This window comes from Pseudophryne corroboree, unplaced genomic scaffold (genome assembly GCF_028390025.1).
Source record: "Pseudophryne corroboree isolate aPseCor3 unplaced genomic scaffold, aPseCor3.hap2 scaffold_1236, whole genome shotgun sequence".
Taxonomy (NCBI): Eukaryota; Metazoa; Chordata; class Amphibia; order Anura; family Myobatrachidae; genus Pseudophryne; species Pseudophryne corroboree.
This window is the reverse complement of record NW_026967862.1, coordinates 59,641-79,520: the sequence shown is the minus strand read 5'-3', so window position 1 is coordinate 79,520 and position 19,880 is coordinate 59,641.

Genomic DNA, 19,880 nt, shown 5'->3' with positions numbered 1-19,880 from the left:
TATTCACCATGCAGTATATTGTGTGAATATAGAAGTGTTGGCTGTGTTATGTATTAGAGTAATTATTGCAGCTCCCAGCTAAAATTGCAACAATGTAATTTAGTGACAAGCTGCAGAGATTAACCCTTTCTGTGGCTGCTGCACAACCTCTATTCATATCGCTGAATTCAATTAGGGAGATGTTCTCACCCCGCGAGCAAGCGCAGGTAAATGCCACACTTAAATGTATGGGTATGGTCTCCATAAAATGAGCGTAGCCTTGCAGGCAAAGACTACCTTACACCCCAGTTCTTGACCCTGCACCAACAGACCTCGGCCACCACAAGGAAAAAAGTACAGTAATTTCCACCATGTTAAGCCCCACACATTAATGCCCTTTGGAACATATTATGTCACTCACCACAATATCTGTGATACACTATGCCCTACAGTAAAGCTTCTAATTACTTTTACAAAAACTGCTCAACGCCAAGAGTTTCACGTGCTGGGTGTCATGCTCATTGCCAGGGGTTTCACTCTCTGGGTGTCATGCTCATTGCCAGGGGGAACGCAGTAGGAGGTGTTATATAGTAAGCACCACTATGGCATAGTATATAGCATTATATATATTGTGAGCACTGGTGATGTTGAGTGCAGTAGAGCTGCTGCTGGGTAATTACAATTTACTACAACCACCAATATATTCTGCTGCACTATATATATGCAAAGCTAATTCTGCTGGGTAATTACAATTGACTACAACCACCAATATATTCTGCTGCACTATATCTATATTTGCAAAGCTAATTCTGCTGGGTAATGCAAATTGAAACATTATTGCATAGTATGTGATTTTGAAGTACTTTTTTAAAGTTTTGAATGATATAGAACCAGTTTAATCTTTGTGGAATGCCTGGTTGTTGTTTTTAAGGTAATTTATTGCCTGGCATTTGAGGTGGGGGGGGTTTGGTTACAGATTTCAATTATTGGTTTTACTTGTAATAGTCTTCTACTTAAGTCCAATGGTGTAGGCTGTGCAAAGCCGTTTGGCTGTGCATTTATTGATCCAAGCGTGCATTTTTATCAAAGCGTGATAAAATTGACACATAACAGCAGCGTTCAATCAGCGTTAATTTATCTTCAGCTGATATCGATTGTGAATTGACGTTTCTTCTCTTCTTGTCACCTACAGTTAATTACAATTGACTACAACCACCAATATATTCTGCTGCACTATATCTATATATGCAAAGCTAATTCTGCTGGGTAATGCAAATTGAAACATTATTGCATAGTATGTGATTTTGAAGTACTTTTTTAAAGTTTTGAATGATATAGACCCAGTTTAATCTTTGTGGAATGCCTGGTTGTTGTTTTTAAGGTAATTTATTGCCTGGCATTTGAGGGGGTGGGGTGTGGTTACAGATTTCAATTATTGGTTTCACTTGTAATAGTCTTCTACTTAAGTCCAATGGTGTAGGCTGTGCAAAGCCGTTTGGCTGTGCATTTATTGATCTAAGCGTGCATTTTTATCAAAGCGTGATAAAATTGACACATAACAGCAGCGTTCAATCAGCGTTAATTTATCTTCAGCTGATATCGATTGTGAATTGACGTTTCTTCTCTTCTTGTCACCTACAGGTAATTACAATTGACTACAACCACCAATATATTCTGCTGCACTATATCTATATATGCAAAGCTAATTCTGCTGGGTTATGCAAATTGAAACATTATTGCATAGTATGTGATTTTGAAGTACTTTTTTAAAGTTTTGAATGATATAGACCCAGTTTAATCTTTGTGGAATGCCTGGTTGTTGTTTTTAAGGTAATTTATTGCCTGGCATTTGAGGGGGTGGGGTGTGGTTACAGATTTCAATTATTGGTTTCACTTGTAATAGTCTTCTACTTAAGTCCAATGGTGTAGGCTGTGCAAAGCCGTTTGGCTGTGCATTTATTGATCTAAGCGTGCATTTTTATCAAAGCGTGATAAAATTGACACATAACAGCAGTGTTCAATCAGCATTAATTTATCTTCAACTGATATCAATTGTGAATTGACGTTTCTTCTCTTCTTGTCACCTACAGGTAATTACAATTGACTACAACCACCAATATATTCTGCTGCACTATATCTATATATGCAAAGCTAATTCTGCTGGGTAATGCAAATTGAAACATTATTGCATAGTATGTGATTTTGAAGTACTTTTTTAAAGTTTTGAATGATATAGACCCAGTTTAATCTTTGTGGAATGCCTGGTTGTTGTTTTTAAGGTAATTTATTGCCTGGCATTTGAGGGGGTGGGGTGTGGTTACAGATTTCAATTATTGGTTTCACTTGTAATAGTCTTCTACTTAAGTCCAATGGTGTAGGCTGTGCAAAGCCGTTTGGCTGTGCATTTATTGATCTAACCATGCATTTTTATCAAAGCGTGATAAAATTGACACATAACAGCAGTGTTCAATCAGCATTAATTTATCTTCAGCTGATATCGATTGTGAATTGACGTTTCTTCTCTTCTTGTCACCTCCAGGTAATTACAATTGACTACAACCACCAATATATTCTGCTGCACTATATCTATATATGCAAAGCTAATTCTGCTGGGTAATGCAAATTGAAACATTATTGCATAGTATGTGATTTTGAAGTACTTTTTTAAAGTTTTGAATGATATAGACCCAGTTTAATCTTTGTGGAATGCCTGGTTGTTGTTTTTAAGGTAATTTATTGCCTGGCATTTGAGGGGGTGGGGTGTGGTTACAGATTTCAATTATTGGTTTCACTTGTAATAGTCTTCTACTTAAGTCCAATGGTGTAGGCTGTGCAAAGCCATTTGGCTGTGCATTTATTGATCTAAGCGTGCATTTTTATCAAAGCGTGATAAAATTGACACATAACAGCAGTGTTCAATCAGCGTTCAATCGAAGTGAAAAAGAAGGAAAACAGAAGCACACCAATCTAACAAAACAAAGAAAACTGAAGAACTAATAACAAATGTGAGTCACTTACTCCTCAGATCACTCACCTCCTGATTGTTGCATCTGATTACATAGCACAGAACTACCTTACTTGGACATTTCATAAACCATCCATTTCACCTACAAATGCCTGTATCTGTATTATTGTAATTTTGTTTTTTAAGCACAGCTGCACCAATGCAATTTTACCTGCAAACACTTAAAACATCTAACATAATTACCATTGCTTCTTAAACCTCTCACAATCCTTTCATTTCTTACACTCCAAATACATTTCTGCACCCACTTTATCTACGCTTTTGACTCATTTCATACTAAATCTACACCCCTTGAGCCTACACTGCTTTTCTCACCTGCATTTCTGCAATTCTTCTGCTCGGATTGCCTTACCGTCTCCTCTCCTACTTCCACTACTTCAACCTATTTACCTACTTAACACTATGTCAAGGTTTTCTTATACTCCCCACATCACTCAGTGTCTACCTAATAATGTATCTTTATCCTTCCCCCACTAGTCTCCTCCACCTCCTCCTCTGTCTCCCCTCCATCCCTCTGTTTCCTTCCCCCACCTTTCCTGTTACCCCACTTTCATTCACCTCTGCCCCATGGTCCTGCTACCCCACAACTCAGCCCTGCTCCCTCTCTCCCTTCCCTGTCACCTCCCCACACCCCCATCCACATCACACTGACCTCCCTCCCTGCCCACCTCCTGCAGTTTCCCCTCCTAGCTCAGGCACCCGTACCATCACTACTCTCTCATCATCCCTGCCCTCAAAGTTAATCCCACCTCATCGCTACAGCAACCCTGAAAATCTAATTCACATCTCTCCCACAAACTCATACCCCCTATCCTGTGCCCTCTGGAATGCCAGATCTGTTTGTAACAAACTGGTCCCCACTCATGACCTTTTCATTTCCAACTCCCTACACCTACTAGCCATTACTGAAACTTGGATTACGCCCTCTGACACTACTTCTGCTGCTGCTCTCTCTGCTGGGGGCCTTACATTCACACACACACCCCGACCTGGGGGTCGCCATGGGGGTGGTGTTGGGGTCCTTTTACCTTCTAGTTACTCCTACCAACTCATACCACCAGAACCATCCCTTATATTCTCTACATTTGAGGTCCACGCCATATGCCTCTTCCAACCAGTCCATCTTAGAGTAGCTGTCATTTACCGCCCCCCTGGCACTGCTTCCAAATTCATCGACAACTTTGCTTCCTGGCTTCCTCACTTCCTCTCTTCTGACATTCCCACCATTATCCTAGGCGATTTCAACATCCCTATTGACATCCCCACACAATCCCCTGCCTCTAAACTCCTTAACCTCACCTCTTCACTTGGTCTCTCCCAGTGGACCTCCTCACCCTCCCATGTGAATGGGAGCACACTGGATCTGGTCTTCACTCACCGCTGTGATATTTCTGATTTTTCCAACTCCCCATTTCCCCTCTCTGACCACCACCTGCTCTCCTTCAACCTATCTCTCTCGACTTCCCCATCTCTACCTCCTAAGGCTACCATCACTAAGCGTAACATTGAAGCTATTGACACCACATTCCTTTCCTCCCTGTTTGACTCACTTCTCTCTCCTATTCTCTCTCTCTCATGCCCTGAACAAGCCACTTCCACATACAATGCTTCCCTTACTTCTGCTCTTGACTCTGTTGCTCCACCAACGACTATTCACCCTTGCAAATTAACACCTCAACCCTGGCACACCAAATGCACCAGATATCTGCAAAAATGCTCATGTACTGCTGAGCGTCACTGGAGGAAATCACGCTCTAAGGCAGACTTCCTCCATTTCAAACTTATGCTCTCATCCTTCAGTGCTGCCCTTTCTCTTGCTAAACAGTCATACTTCAAGAACCTAATCTCCTCCCAGTCTTCCAACCCCCGGCGCCTCTTTGCCACTCTCAACTCACTCCTCTGCCCACCTCCACCTCATCTCCCTTCCTCACTCTCTGCTCTTGACTTTGCCACTTACTTCACATCCAAAATTGACTCCATACGTCAGGACATCACATCACACCAGACTATCAGTAACCAGCCTTCTCCCATCCCTTACCAACCCTCCCCATCCCTCGCACCAACTCTGTCATCTTTCTCCCATGCATCTGGAGAGGAAGTCATGGCCCTCATTCGTTCCTGTCCCCTCACCACTTGACCCTATCCCCTCCCGCCTCCTTTGCCACCTCTCTTCTTCTGCTTGTTCCCATCTTTCCCACCTTCTCAATCTCTCCCTCTCATCAGGCACTGTCCCCTCTGCCTTCAAGCACGCTCTCATCTCTCCTATTCTTAAAAAACCTACCCTTGATCCAAACACTCTCTCCAACTACCGACCCATCTCTCTCCTCCCTTTTGCCTCCAAACTCCTTGAGCGTATTGTCTACAACCGCCTTACTTCCTTTCTTTCCTCACACTCACTGCTTGACCCATTCCAGTCTGGCTTCCGTCCTCTCCACTCCACTGAAACTGCCCTTACAAAAGTATGCAATGACCTCCATGCTGCTAAATCTAAGGGACACTACTCTCTACTTATTCTACTTGATCTCTCTGCTGCTTTTGACACTGTAGACCATCCTCTCCTACTGCAAATCCTTCACTCCATTGGTCTGCGTAACACTGCCCTCTCTTGGTTGTCGTCCTACCTTTCTGACCGTTCATTCTCTGTCTCCTCTCATGACTCCACCTCCCCCTCACTTCCACTAACTGTAGGGGTACCCCAAGGTTCTGTCCTTGGTCCTCTTCTCTACTCTCTCTATACGTCCTCACTAGGTAAGCTCATTAGTTCTTTTGGTTTCCAATATCATCTCTATGCTGATGACACTCAAATCTATCTTTCCTCTCCAGACCTCTCCCCTACTCTCCTCACTCGTATCTCCAACTGTCTCTCTGCTATCTCTTCCTGGATGTCCCAGCGCTTTCTTAAACTTAACATGTCTAAGACCGAGCTGATCATCTTCCCTCCCTCCCGCATAATCTCACCTCCTACAATCTCATTATCTATTGATGGCACTACTATCTCCTCTACCCCCCAAGCGCGCTGTCTTGGAGTAATCCTTGACTCCTCCCTCTCCTTCAAACCACACATTCAGCACCTCTCACAAACCTGCCGTTTTCATCTAAAAAATATTTCCAGGATCAGACTTTTTCTGACCCAGGATGCTACTAAGACTCTTATCCACTCACTGGTCATCTCCAGACTGGACTGCTGTAATCTCTTCCTGACTGGCATTCCTGACAAATACCTCTCTCCACTCCAATCTATCCTCAATGCTGCTGCCCGGCTCATTTTCCTCACCAAACGCACTACGTCCACCTCTCCTCTCTTACTAGTCCTTCACTGGCTCCCCTTCCCTTTCAGAATCCATTTCAAGCTTCTCACACTTGCTTACAAAGCCCTCACCCACTCCTCTCCCATCTACATCTCTGATCTTATCTCGCTTTACACTCCCACCCGTCCTCTTCGCTCTGCTAATGCACACCGACTCTCCTGCCTACGGATTACTTCCTCCCACTCCTACCTCCAAGATTTTTCACGTGCTGCACCACTTCTCTGGAATTCCCTACCTCTCCCCCTCAGACTCTCCACCTCTCTACAAAACTTCAAACGGGCTCTCAAGACCCACTTCTTCACCAAACCCAGCCAAATCTCATCCTAAACCTCTGTTCCATGCTCTCTATGTACCCCATCTGTCTCACCCCTGTCTGTCTACCCCTCCCTTTAAGAATGTAAGCTCTCACGAGCAGGGCCCTCTTCCCTCATGTGCTTACTCTTTTCTTACTTTAATAATCTTCAGCTGCACCAAATCCATCAGTCTTCTGCCACCTGATACTTATTCCAGTGTCATCTGCTGATGTAGCTATGTTTATTTACCCTGTACTTGTCCTATATTGTCGTCAACTGTAAGTTGCTGTTTTCCTGTTTGATTATTTGTTTATGTACTCTGTAATTGGGCACTGCGGAACCCTTGTGGCGCCATATAAATAAAGGATAATAATAATAATAAATAATATAATATTTAGCAGTACGGTACAGTAGGCCACTGCTCTACCTACCTCTGTGTCGTCAAGTATACTATCCATCCATACCTGTGGTGCATTTTAGAAAAAAACATGTCTCGGCAGAGCAATCTATAAATCCATCATTTTTCAGACAGCAACAGTGGGTATTGTAATAGTCACCCAATCCATCACTTTTATAGGGTTACATGCACCCACATGCTACAGCCTGTCTCAATAATTTTACTGTCACGCTGTGTGTGTTTGTGTTTTTATTTGGGTATTTTTTGTTGTTGTAGAACTACAGGTACCAGCAAGCCCGTTATTTCCCCGCCTGCTGGTACTTGAGGTTCTACAAGTACCAGCAAGCGGGGGAGGCTTGCTGGGCCTTGTAGTTCCACAACGAAAAAACAATATTCTTTTTTTACACACATGGCTATCAGCCCGGCACCCACCACCCAGGGGTGCTGGGGACAGCCTCGGGCTTCACCCCTGGCCCTTGGGTGCCTCGAGGGGAGGAACCTCTTGATTTAAGGGCCTACATAAAAGTGTCCCCCGGCTGTGGCATTATCTCTCTGGCTAGAGGAGCCCGGTGCTGGTTTTAAAAATATGGGGGACCCCTACATCTATTGTCCCACGTATTTTTGGAACCTGGACCGGTCTAAGAGCCCGGTGCTAGTTGTCTAAATACGGGGAACCCCTGTCCAATTTTTCCCCCAGTATTTAAATAACCAGGACCGGCTCAAAGAGCCCGAGGCTGGTTATACTAAGGAGGGGGGACCACACGCATTTTTTTTAACCCATTCAGACCCTTCTCCTTTAAGTTAATGGAAGCCCTGGACAACAAAATTGCATTCATGTCCTCCTCCCTCACCCTTCCCAGTCCCAAACACTCATTTTTTTTTTCTTTAAAAATTTATAATATATAACGAGAACAATGAGCAGGCAGGCAGCGGGCATTGGCGGCATCGGACTGAGATAGAAATTAGTGGTGGAGGGCTGGGTCAGTTGATTGTGGGCGAGTTTGTTAGCCATTGGCGGTGGCAGCGGGTATCGGCTCAGAGGCAGTAGCGGGCATTGGCTAAGGGTCATCGGCAGGATTCGGCGGACATTATGGCTGTAGTGCCTCACTAGCCACTGACCTCACTGCACGCCACTGTGGGACAGATGTAACATGCAGAGAGAGGTAGATTTGGGAGGGGGAATGTCCTAGCATAACTGTTAATTGCAGTGTAATACTGTAATTCAGCTGTGCAGCAATTGTGGCTAAATGTCAAAGAAGCCAGTATTTACCCTGCATGCAAAACAATAAATGTATTTGAACATACCTCCCAACTATCCCAATTTTTGCAGGACAGTCACTTTTTTGGGGAATGTCCAGCTAACCCAAACAACCCCCCCCCCCTTCCCATGGGGAAGGGGGGGGGGTGGAAGGCTCCCTGTAGCTTGTTGCTCTGCAAATATGCACATTGTGGGTAATTCAGACCTGATCGCTAGGGTGTGTTTTTTGCATCCCTGTAATCAGGTAGTTGCCGCCTACAGCGGAAGGGAAAATTTGCTGTGCAGGTGTGTGATCACATGTGCACAAGAGCTGCACAGCTCAGCACTTACTCAGCCATTGAGGTGACGTCACAAATCCTCCCACAAAACGCCGGGTCCCTCCAGTGTTTTTCCGGACACTCCCTAGAAACATTCAGTTGCCACCCACACAAACACCCTCTTCTTGTCAATCTTCTTGTGATCTCCGGACCGTCGCACTTACGCATTGTGGCGCATACGCATGTGCAGTGCAGACCAGATTGCCCGCTGGCTGAAAATAAATTGAAGCGATCTGGTCTGAATAAGCCTCAATGTCTATTCACGGGAGACAGAGGGGCTGGGGCATGGCCAGCAGCTCACAGAGCACCTATAATGACAAAAATGGGAGACATGGCTCATGATCGCGATATACCTGCGAAGGTACGCCCTCTACTGATTGACAGGCAGAGGCATTCGCATTTTCTGCGGGGCACCCGGAGAAAATGTAGGCACACGCACAGGATGGACCCTGCGTATATGCCCCCATCCTCTTCATAGTTTTTGCGGTTGGAACGCGTATTACGATCCAAACTGAATTAGGCCCTATGTCTTATATACACGAGCAGTGTGAAAACATCAATCGATGGGGGTAATTCCAAGATGATCGCAGCAGGAATTTTGTTAGCAGTTGGGCAAAACCATGTGTACTGCAGGGGAGGCAGATATAACATGTGCAGAAAGAGTTAGATTTGGGTGAGTTATTTTGTTTCTGTGCAGGGTAAATACTGACTGCTTTATTTTTACACTGCAAATTAGATTGCAGATTGAACACACCACACCCAAATCTAACTCTCTCTGCACATGTTAAATCTGCCTTCCCTGCAGTGCACATAGGTGGTCATTCCAAGTTGTTCGCTCGGTAATTTTCTTCGCATCGCAGCGATTTTCCGCTTAATGCGCATGCGCAATGTTCACACTGCGACTGCGCCAAGTAAATTTGCTATGCAGTTAGGAATATTACTCACGTTTTTTTCATCGTTCTGGTGATCGTAATGTGATTGACAGGAAGTGGGTGTTTCTGGGCGGAAACAGGCCGCTTTAGGGGCGTGTGGGAAAAAATGCTACCGTTTCTGGGAAAAACGCGGGAGTGGCTGGAGAAACGGAGGAGTGTCTGGGCGAACGCTGGGTGTGTTTGTGACGTCAAACCAGGAACGACAAGCACTGAACTGATCGCACTGGCAGAGTAAGTCTCGAGCTACTCAGAAACTGCACAGAGATGTCTTATCGCAATATTGCAAATCTTTCGTTCGCAATTTTAAGATGCTAAGATTCACTCCCAGTAGGCGGCAGCTTAGCGTGTGCAATGCTGCTAAAAGCAGCTTGCGAGCGAACAACTCGGAATGAGGGCCATGGGGGGTAATTCTGAGTTGATCGCAGCAGGATTTTTGTTAGCAGTTGGGCAAAACCATGTGCACTGCATTTACGAACAGATGATTTTTTTATATAAATTTTAAAATGTTAGTAAATGTGTGTGTTTTTTTCAACCTGGAAGCCCAACATCGATTAAGATCGATCTTAAATAGACCCCTGGGTTTTAAGGATAACCATGGTTGAGTCCAATGGTTAATTCACATTGACCGAAGTTCTAATTAAGTCACCTGTGCTCAAGCATGATATCCTTAAAATCTGGATTGCAATGACAGCATTTTGGAACTATGCCTAAGGGTTTAATTTTTACATTTATCCACTGACAATAAATCTACCTACAATATCCCTGTAACTGTTAGGATTACAGTATTTCACTAAATAATTTAATTTGCTGAACCTTCTGTAAAAAGAAATATTAAGCTGCTGTAATTCCCAGATGCAGCAAATTTGTTAGCTAGTGGGCAAAACCATGTGCACTGCAGGGATGGGGGGGGGGGGGGGCAGATATAACATTTGCAGAGAGATTTAGGTGGGTTATATTGTTTGTGTGCAGGGTAAATACTGGCTGTTTTGTTTTTACACTGCAATTTAGATTTCAGTTTGAACACACCGCACCAAAATCTAACTCTCTCTGCACATATTATACACCCCCCCCCCCTGCAGTGTACATGGTTTTAGCTAATAAATTTGCTGCTGTGATCAGATCTGAGTTAAGCCCTATGTATTTGGCACTGGCAAAGGGTTAGAGGCCTTGCTGTAGAGCTCACACCTTTCTTATCATGCATTGTAATATTTCCTATGTCCTGATGTTGTGCTCTCTGCTCCATCCAAGTAAACAGCAATGTAGCATGGCTATCAAAGAGCGTGAAGATTGCAGATTTCCTGGGATTAATGCTAAGGAATGCTATTCCAGAGGCTGCTGCTTTAATTCAAGTGTCACTGGGGTTAAATGGTGTTTTTACCTTAAAAACACAGGTAGAGTATATAGTACAGTGGTAAAGTGGGAGCATGTAGTGCTATTGATTACAGATTTGATGGAGCTTAAACATGGATAAGGTCCATGGCTCTAAGAGTTTATCTTGTGTATCCTTTATTCTTAGTCATGGTCAGATAAGATTAGAAAATACCATTTAAGTGGAAATTTCCTGTTAGCTGTTTTTCAGTTTGCTCAACTGTCTGATTAACTGGTCCTAAAAAAGGACCAAAGGAGCTAAATTGCCCTGTGATCTAGCTAAATTGCCCCAGTTAAAAAAAAAAAAACTAAGCTGCTGTAATTCCTGGATGTTTCCTTACTGCATCAACAGGAAGTGACAAGAAACAATGTAATGTGGAACCGTACAGCAGAAGGGATTGCGGCTACCCCACAATAAGTGCAGCGGAATGTAAGAAGAGGAATTGTTGCTTTGACTGCAGCATTCCCGGGGTTAACTGGTGTTTCTTCAAGTCACAAGGTATGGAGCTGCTGTATAGTTACTCGCAAGTCAGTAGTTGTATGATGCTCACACCTGTTAAGCTGGATACACACAGAATGCCCTACACAGGGGGTGAAATGAGCGCCCCCCCCACCCCCCGTATGCTCAGCACACATCACGCTGTGCTGAGCGGGGGGGGAGATGTGTGCTGAGCAGTTCGCTCAGCACACATCTCTCCCCAAAATCGGGCCGTGAATACGGACCTTTAAACTGGATCCACACTTAGATTATCTGTCCAATTTTTTTTTCTAGTTGAAACAAAATTATGCTAATATGTGGCAGCAAATGACAATTGACCATTTGCTCACAAACACTGGAAAACATCCAAAAATTTATATAAATTGGTTAAATCCATTTCATTTAGCTAATTTATCCAAACTACCTTTATTGTATCTCTGTGGGTGAATGATGTGTGGGTCAGTGTTGAGGGTGGTGGAGGAGATGGGTAATAGGCACAGCAGCGTGTGGACAGTCAAATAGTGTGCTTAGAGGTTCAGAGTCATTGTATGAGACTCTGGCAACAGTGACTTGATGAGTCTGGTGTCCATAGGGTGGGACGCATTAACCTTTTTATTTAATTGAAATAGTTCTCCTCCTGACCGACGCAGTTCCTTGCTCCGAGGTTGGTGTATTGTCCTGTTGCAGCGCCTCTCCACTGTGGTCACAGTGAGCTGTGTGGCGTTGCTGGCGCATGCCAATCTCCCCCCAACCTCCCTCTTGCATTTCAGACCTACGTACGCATGATGGGATCTTGTATGATATGCGCGTGTGCTGTAGAGATGAAAGTGGGGGTGAGGAGGCAGATCGTGAGATGGGGAAACTTTGTGGACTGTTAGCGAAGGGGAGCACTGGGCAATCTGAGTTGCAAAGAGGGCAGCAGAAGAGGTTATTGCATGTGCACTGGTGACAGGTCCATCCTTGGTGGCCAGCCTCAGTGGTAAAGGGGTACATGAGGTAGTGTCCCTTGGCCAGCCATGTACCATGGCCACCTCCCTACCTCCTATATATTCTCCCTGATCTGTCACTTTGTTACGGTCTGCTGCTGGCACTGGTGTATCGTCCTGCAGTTGCCGTCTCCGCCCATTGCTGTGACTTCCCCCAGAGTTAGCCACACAGAGTGACAGATCTGGGAAAATATATAGGAGATCATTACTTTCACTTGCAGCCTACCTTATTTTTTGCAGCCTAGCATGCTCCTGACCCCTTCTCTCACTAATACTTATACAACATTCATGAACTCATCTTAAGGTTTCTTTATTATTCAGTCACACTGTCTTGGATCCAAACCATTTCCTGTGGCATTGCAGTCAAACAATTGAGCTATTTACCCTTGCATAGAAAGGTATAATCTAAGCTAGAGAATTCTATTTGGAGCTCACCTTGTACTTTGTGAAGAAATAATCAGCTTTGTGGCTGAGCAGATATATGGAGTGTGTGGCTGCACACTGCATTGATCTGCTGAGTTGCAATGCTAATAATTTTTTTTTTTTGCAAAGTACCAATAGCTTCATTGTGAAGGTGGAAAGAAGGGTGTTACGGCATGGAATGTACAAACTGCGAGACCCTGCTGGTAGCGCCTTTGTCTATTTAGTAGGAAGGGCACGTAACAGCCGGGGGGCAATGGAGGAAGCCCCTTTAGGGCTGGAGCCCGGCGGCAACTGACTCCGTTGTCTCTGGCAGTTCCGCCCCTGGACTAGAGGAATGGTCAAGAACATGGCAACATTTAATGCCAAAAAATGCAAAATCATACACGTCTCAAAAATGCAAAGGCTAACTATAATATTAAGGGCATTATAATGGCAAGAGGAAAGCTATCTAAGTATTACTATTTCAGGTAAGCAATGTAACAAAGCAATAGGAAAGGCAAGTCAGATGCTTGTTTGCATAGGTTAAAGAACCAGTAGCAGAAAAAAGTAATACAGGTTGAGCATCCCATATCCAAATATTCCGAAATACGGAATATTCCGAAATACGGACTTTTTTGAGTGAGACTGAGATAGTGAAACCTTTGTGTTTTGATGGCTCAGTGTACACAAACTTTGTTTAATACTCAAAGTTATTAAAAATATTGTATTAAATGAACTTCAGACTATGTGTATAAGGTGTATATGAAACATAAATGAATTCTGTGAATGTACACACACTTTGTTTAATGCACAAAGTTATAAAAAATATTGGCTAAAATGACCTTCAGGCTGTGTGTATAAGGTGTATATGAAACATAAATGCCTTCTGTGCTTAGATTTAGGTCCCATCACCATAATATCTCGTTATGGTATGCAATTATTCCAAAATACAGAAAAATCCGATATCCAAAATTCCTCTGGTCCCAAGCATTTTGGATAAGGGATACTCAACCTGTAATGCCACTGTATAGGTCCTTGGTACAGCCACATTTAGAATCCTGTGTTCAGTTCCAGAAGCCATATCTCCAGAAGGCTGTAAATACATTAGGGCAACTAAAATTGTGCATGGCCTACATCACAAAACTTACCTGGAAATACTAAAAAATGTTGATGTGTATAGTTTGGAGAAGGGAAGAGGGAACATACAGTAATAGAAACATTTAAATATATAGGGAGGAATGTAATAGGGTGTGAGAATCAGAAAGTGAGAGATTTTGTGTTTTTTCCTGTTGTTTTTGTTTTTGTTTGTTTGATTGTTTGTTTTTAAAGTGGCAATCCTTTACATGGCAAAACCAGGTTGATATTTGCCATGTAAAGGATTGCCACCGTGGGCATGTGTAGAAGGGGCACTGCTACTGTTGGCATTATGTGTGTAAGCTGCACTGATATGGTGGTTATGTGTATAAAGGGCACTGCGACTGTGGGTATTATTATTATTATTATTATTATTACATGCGGTGTAATGACAATAAGATAGTGCTACTGTGTGGCGTATTTTGATTTGGGGTGCTATTGTGTGGCCATGCCCCTTCCTTGTGATACCACACTTTCTTTTTTTAAGGAGCGCACTGTCCCTTTATTAAGTATTGGAGAGAGGGCCCAAATTAATAGTTTGCAGGGAGACGCCAAACACCCTAGCACTGGCCCTTTGGTAGGGGACAGGATTTGCTTCTGCTTGTGCACATATGTTATGATTGCCAGCCAACAGCACTGGTTTTGCCTATAACACTAACTATAAATATTTTGAATTGGTCCTGGACCACCAATCCAAGGCACCCCTGCAAGTGTCCTGAGGCACCCCAGGGTGCAGTTTGAGAACCACTGGTCTAGTGAGTACCCAGGATAATTATTGTAGCTGGTCTGCGGGTAACAGCTCTCAGATCCACTTCTAGAAAAAATGCAGCAATGTAATTTGAGTGACAAACTGCAGAGATGAACCCTTTCTGTGACTGCTGCACAGGGATCACACAAACTCTATTCATAGGGCTGACTTCACTTAGGGGAGATGTTCTCACCCCACAAAGAAGTGCGAGTATATACCGCACTTACGGTACCATTGGATTTACAGATATTTTCTTGCAATACACTATGGGGGTCATTCTGAGTTTATTGCTCGCTAGCAGTTTTTAGCAGCCATGCAAACGCATTGTCGCTGCCCACTGGAGAGTGTATATTCACTTTGGAGAAGTGCGAACACTTGAGCAGCAGAGCGCCTGCAAAATCGTTTCAAAATAAGACCAGCACTGTAGTTACACTTCGTGTGCGTTGATTCTAACAACCGAGGGACGGCTTTTGATGTCACACACCCATCCAGCGAATGCCCAGCCACGTCTGCATTTCTTCTGCCACGCCTGCATTTTTCCAAGCACTCCCTGAAAACGGTCAGTTGACACCCAGAAACGCCCTCTTTCTGTCAATCTCCTTGTGGCCTGTTCTGTGATTGGAATAATCGCTAGAACTAGTGCAAAACCACAATGGACTTTGTACCCGTACGATGCGCATGCACATTACGGAGCATGCGCATGCACAGATTAGCCATTTTTTTTCAACTGATTGCTACGCAGCGAACAACGGCAGCATGCGATCAACTCGGAATGACCCCCTATATACATAGAAACATGGATTTTTACTGCAGGAATTATGGTTAGTTTAGGGGTATCGGTTAGGGTCAACAGAGGTGTAGCTAGGGGTCCAAGCGCCCCTGGCAAAGTAAGGGACTGGCGCCCCCCCTTTCGATAAAGCATTGCAGTCCATTGGCGGTTACCATGTTGGAGCCACAGCAACTGACCCCCTCCCCCACACGCTGCCCTACATCATCGGCTGGGATTCACTGTTGGTGTGAAGCCACTGGGAACAGTCTGGTAGCATTAGCAGCAGTCTGTGTCATAGATAGGGAAGGCAGAAGGTTAACTAGCTAATAGCAGTCTGTTGGCAGCAGAGGCTGGGCGGGGGGCTGAGAATGAGCCAACGCTGATCAGTGTCCAGTCTGCTTAGACAAAAATATTTTGTGATCAGGGCTGGTTCTAGACCAAAGGAGCCAATGGCAAAAATTTCCTTTGGCACCCCCCCCCCCCCCCACACACATACACACACACACACACCAAAAAAGAACATATCCCAGTTTAACATAACGCTATGTGGTGCAAGGTGTGGAGCTGGTTACTTGTATCAGACCTCTGACATTTGCCTTTTCACCCATATTGCATACTTTTTCTTGCAGGTTGTGTCTTAATTCAAGAAGTGTTCTAAGTACTTCAGCTTAGTATCTTTACTGACCCGTCTTTACCCCACACTACATAACTGACCCCTCTATACCCTACACTACATCACTGACCTTTCTATAACATCACTGCATTACTGACCCCTCTATACAGTACACTGACCTCTATATACCTGCTAGTACATCCCTGATGCCTATATTCCCTAAGCTAAATCCCTGACGCCTCTATTCCCTACGCTACATCCCTGACACCTCTATTCCCTATGCTACATCCCTGACGCCTCCATACCCTACGCTACATCCCTGATGCCTCTATTCCCTACGCTACATTCCTGATGCCTCTATAACCTACGCTACATCCCTGACGCCTCTATACCCTACGCTACATCCCTGACGCCTCTATACAGTACAATGCATTACTGATCCCTCTAGACCATACATCCTCATTACATCAGAGAGATAGTGAAACACTGGAAAAAATAAGGATAAAGTGGACTACAGAAACTGATGCTCTAAACAAAGGAGAGAGAGAGAGAGAGAGAGAGAGAGAAAAGCACAAGGGAAAGTGGGCAATCAGAACACCATAGAGAGAGGAGAGATAGAAATGCCTGAAAAAGTAAAGGGGGTTGGGTATGGCATCCGGCGCTCGGGATTCCAGCAGTCACATGATACCTAATCCTAACCCTCTGGGGGGGTGGCGGATAGGGCTAACCCTCAGGGGGTGGCAGCTAGGACTAATCCCCCCCCCTCCTAGTGCCTTCCCTAACACCCGCTCCCCCGGTCCTAACCCTCCCTCCAATACTCGCCTTCGGGATGTTGGCTGTCTGTGTGCCGGCACCAGTCTCCCAAGTGGTGTCAGGATTCCAACATCGGTCAAATGACCGCCGGTATACCGTCTGCCGGGATGGTAAATGTATCCTGAGGACAGGTAGTGAGTGTGGAGGGATAGGTGGTTCAGTAAAATGTAACAGCTCAAACTGCGATCATTCACTGATAAATTGATTTATAGCTCTCCCTTTTTAACCATTGCAGTCATAAAAGCAATGTTTTTTAAACTTTTAAATAAAGCTTGTTAGCATCCCCAGCACACTGTATATGCTGGGAGATGTAGTTCTCAATATGAAAACATTTAATTACTTTATGAACTCTAATTCCCCAACTGAAACCTCTCACAAACACACACTCCTAAATCTAGTACACACACACACACACACACACACACACACACACACACACACACACACACACACACACACACATTTCCCCAGTACTGACAACTCTCATCACTTCCACACACTGACAACTCCCTCCTGCTCCTCTCCCCACTGACACTGACAGCTCCCTCACAGTCACACACATCCTCCACCCCCCCCCCACACACACACTGATAGCACACATGCACAAATCCCCCCCTCCTCGACACTAACTGTCACGGACTGCTTGGGCAGCAGGGGGCAGGCTCTGACTTGAAGTGCTGAAATTCAACAGCTCTCTCGAACTTGCAAGGCATGGCTGTGCAGCTGTCTCCAGCCATCTCCTTACCCACTGTGTAATTTGTGGCGTTCTCTGATGTTCCCCGCTCTGCCTCTACAACCGGCACATAATGTACAGCAGTGGTGACTCCTGAGTATGGGCCTAGAGAACTCCGCCTACCGGGGTGTAGGGATTAATAATTTCAAAGGGGCAGAGCTAGGAGTGAAGCAGTGGACAGCAGTTGAGGGGCATTTCAAACTGTAACAGGGTTGGGACAATTTCAGTATCCTTCCCTCACCGTCTAATTGGTCAGTCCCACGCTGATTGCCATAGCGCCCTTTCGAGACTGCTGAACTCTATCCCTTAGCCACGGTTGGCACAGCTGGATGGTGCCCCTGGCAAGTGCCATCCTGGCCAAGGGGTAGATACGCCCCTGAGGGTCAGGGCCAGCAACAGAAATCTCGGGGCCCAGTACACTGATATCTCTGGGGCCCCCTCAACCCCCCCTTAACTTGGCAGAGGGATCTTTAAAAAAAATGGAGCCTTTGACTCGGACCGTCAGTGAGGCCGGCAGGTGGTTTTCATACTGGGCTATCCAGCTCTTCGGTGGCGGTGGCAGGGACATTCAGAAAAGGGTCAGCACAGCAACATGCATAATAATGGCAATACAGTATGGACCACAGGGACTGGACAAAGTGATGGGGTAAAAGGAGGGGGGAGGGTTTAGTTGGCCTGTTAATTGTTTTCCTGCTTAAATTGAGCAGTTGGTGGATACACTTTAAAAAGCAATATTGGCACTGTGGCCCCATTATTTCTGTTCTTAATACTTGGAGCCCTGAACAAGTGTCCCCTTTGTCCCCCCTGTCACCGGGCCTGTTCAGGCGTTACCTATGGAGAAGCTGCGACATGACATCCTAGGACACGATACTGCACCATGCATCACCATTATATTTCAGTGTGCCTTGTCAATATTTAAATCTTGTTCTGTGTGACGTGAGTTGTAAATGGTTGAAAATCTCTGTGCTACAGTATCGTCACCATGTAGTTATAACAACACCGCAAAACCACCAAAAGACGTGTTTTGGTAGAGGGACTGCTGGAGGGGCCCATTGGGGCCCCCAGTTTGCTACCCCACCCCAGTATACCTGTGCTGTAGCCAGTGGAGGGGGCACTATCTTCCCGGTGATCTCTTCGGGAAGATGGTGCCGCACATAGAAAGCAAAGACTCTGGCTGCACTCTCCTGCCCTCGCTCTAAGCAAGGTGATCGGGCCACAAAAGGACCCCTGCCGGACCCCGGCCTGTGGGCCACAAAAGGATGCATTGGGGGCGGCATGCGGCCCATGGGTTTGACACCCCTGCCCTAGAGTATCAAAATTTGTTTCACGGCACCCCTAGGCCAAAGTTTTTTTTATTGAGAAATTCAGAAAAAAATATAAAATTAAGTAAATTGTGTTTATAGCATGTCATCCTCAGGTTCAGTTATGTTGTGAGGGAATGGTTTTGCCAATTTAATAAAGTATAAATAATTTTAATTGGTCCTGGACCACCAAACTATTCTACCAGTGCAAGAACCCCAGTTTGGAAACTACTGCCATAAAATAAACCTTTTTTGTTTTTTTAAACTACATGTAATACACCTTAGAGCTCAGTTCCTAAAAGGTTTTAAACCCTTGCATACAGTAAACTACACATATTTAAAAATCCTACACCGGGCACAAGTGCTCACGGGCCAATTTCATGGCAGTCTCGGATAGGAGGGCATTGTGGATTCACCAAGGGAATGCTGATGCTGACTCCAAGAAGAAAGGGAGTCTCTTCCCTATGAAGGTGAAGCCTTGTTTGGCGACGGCCTAGTTAATTTGATCTCGGCAGCTCCCGCAGGTAAGTCATCCTTCTTGCCCTATGTTCCCTCTCAACGGATGAAGACGCATCATTATCTGACGCAGTCATTTCGGCCCAATAGATATGCAAGAAGTTAAGATTCCCCTTTCTTTGCAGGTAGAGGAAGGAAAAGAGGGAAGAGGTCTGTAGCCTCTTCAAGATCGCAGGAGCAGAGATCGTCCTCTGCTTCTGCCAAATCCACTGCATGACGCTGGGGCTCTCTTGCAGGAGCCCGCACCAGTGGGGGGCACGTCTAAAACTCTTCAGTCAGTTCTAGATTCATTCGGACCTGGACTCGTGGGTTTTACAAATAGTGTCCCAAGGGTACAAACTGGGGTTTCAAGACGTTCCCCCTCACCGATTGTTCAAATCAGCCTTAGTCAGCAGGGAGAAGGTTTTTATTCAAGCCTCTTCGTGGTCCCGAAGCCGGACGGCTCAGTCAGACCAATCTTAAATCTTAAATCCCTTAATTTCTACCTAAAGAAATTCAATTTCAAGATGG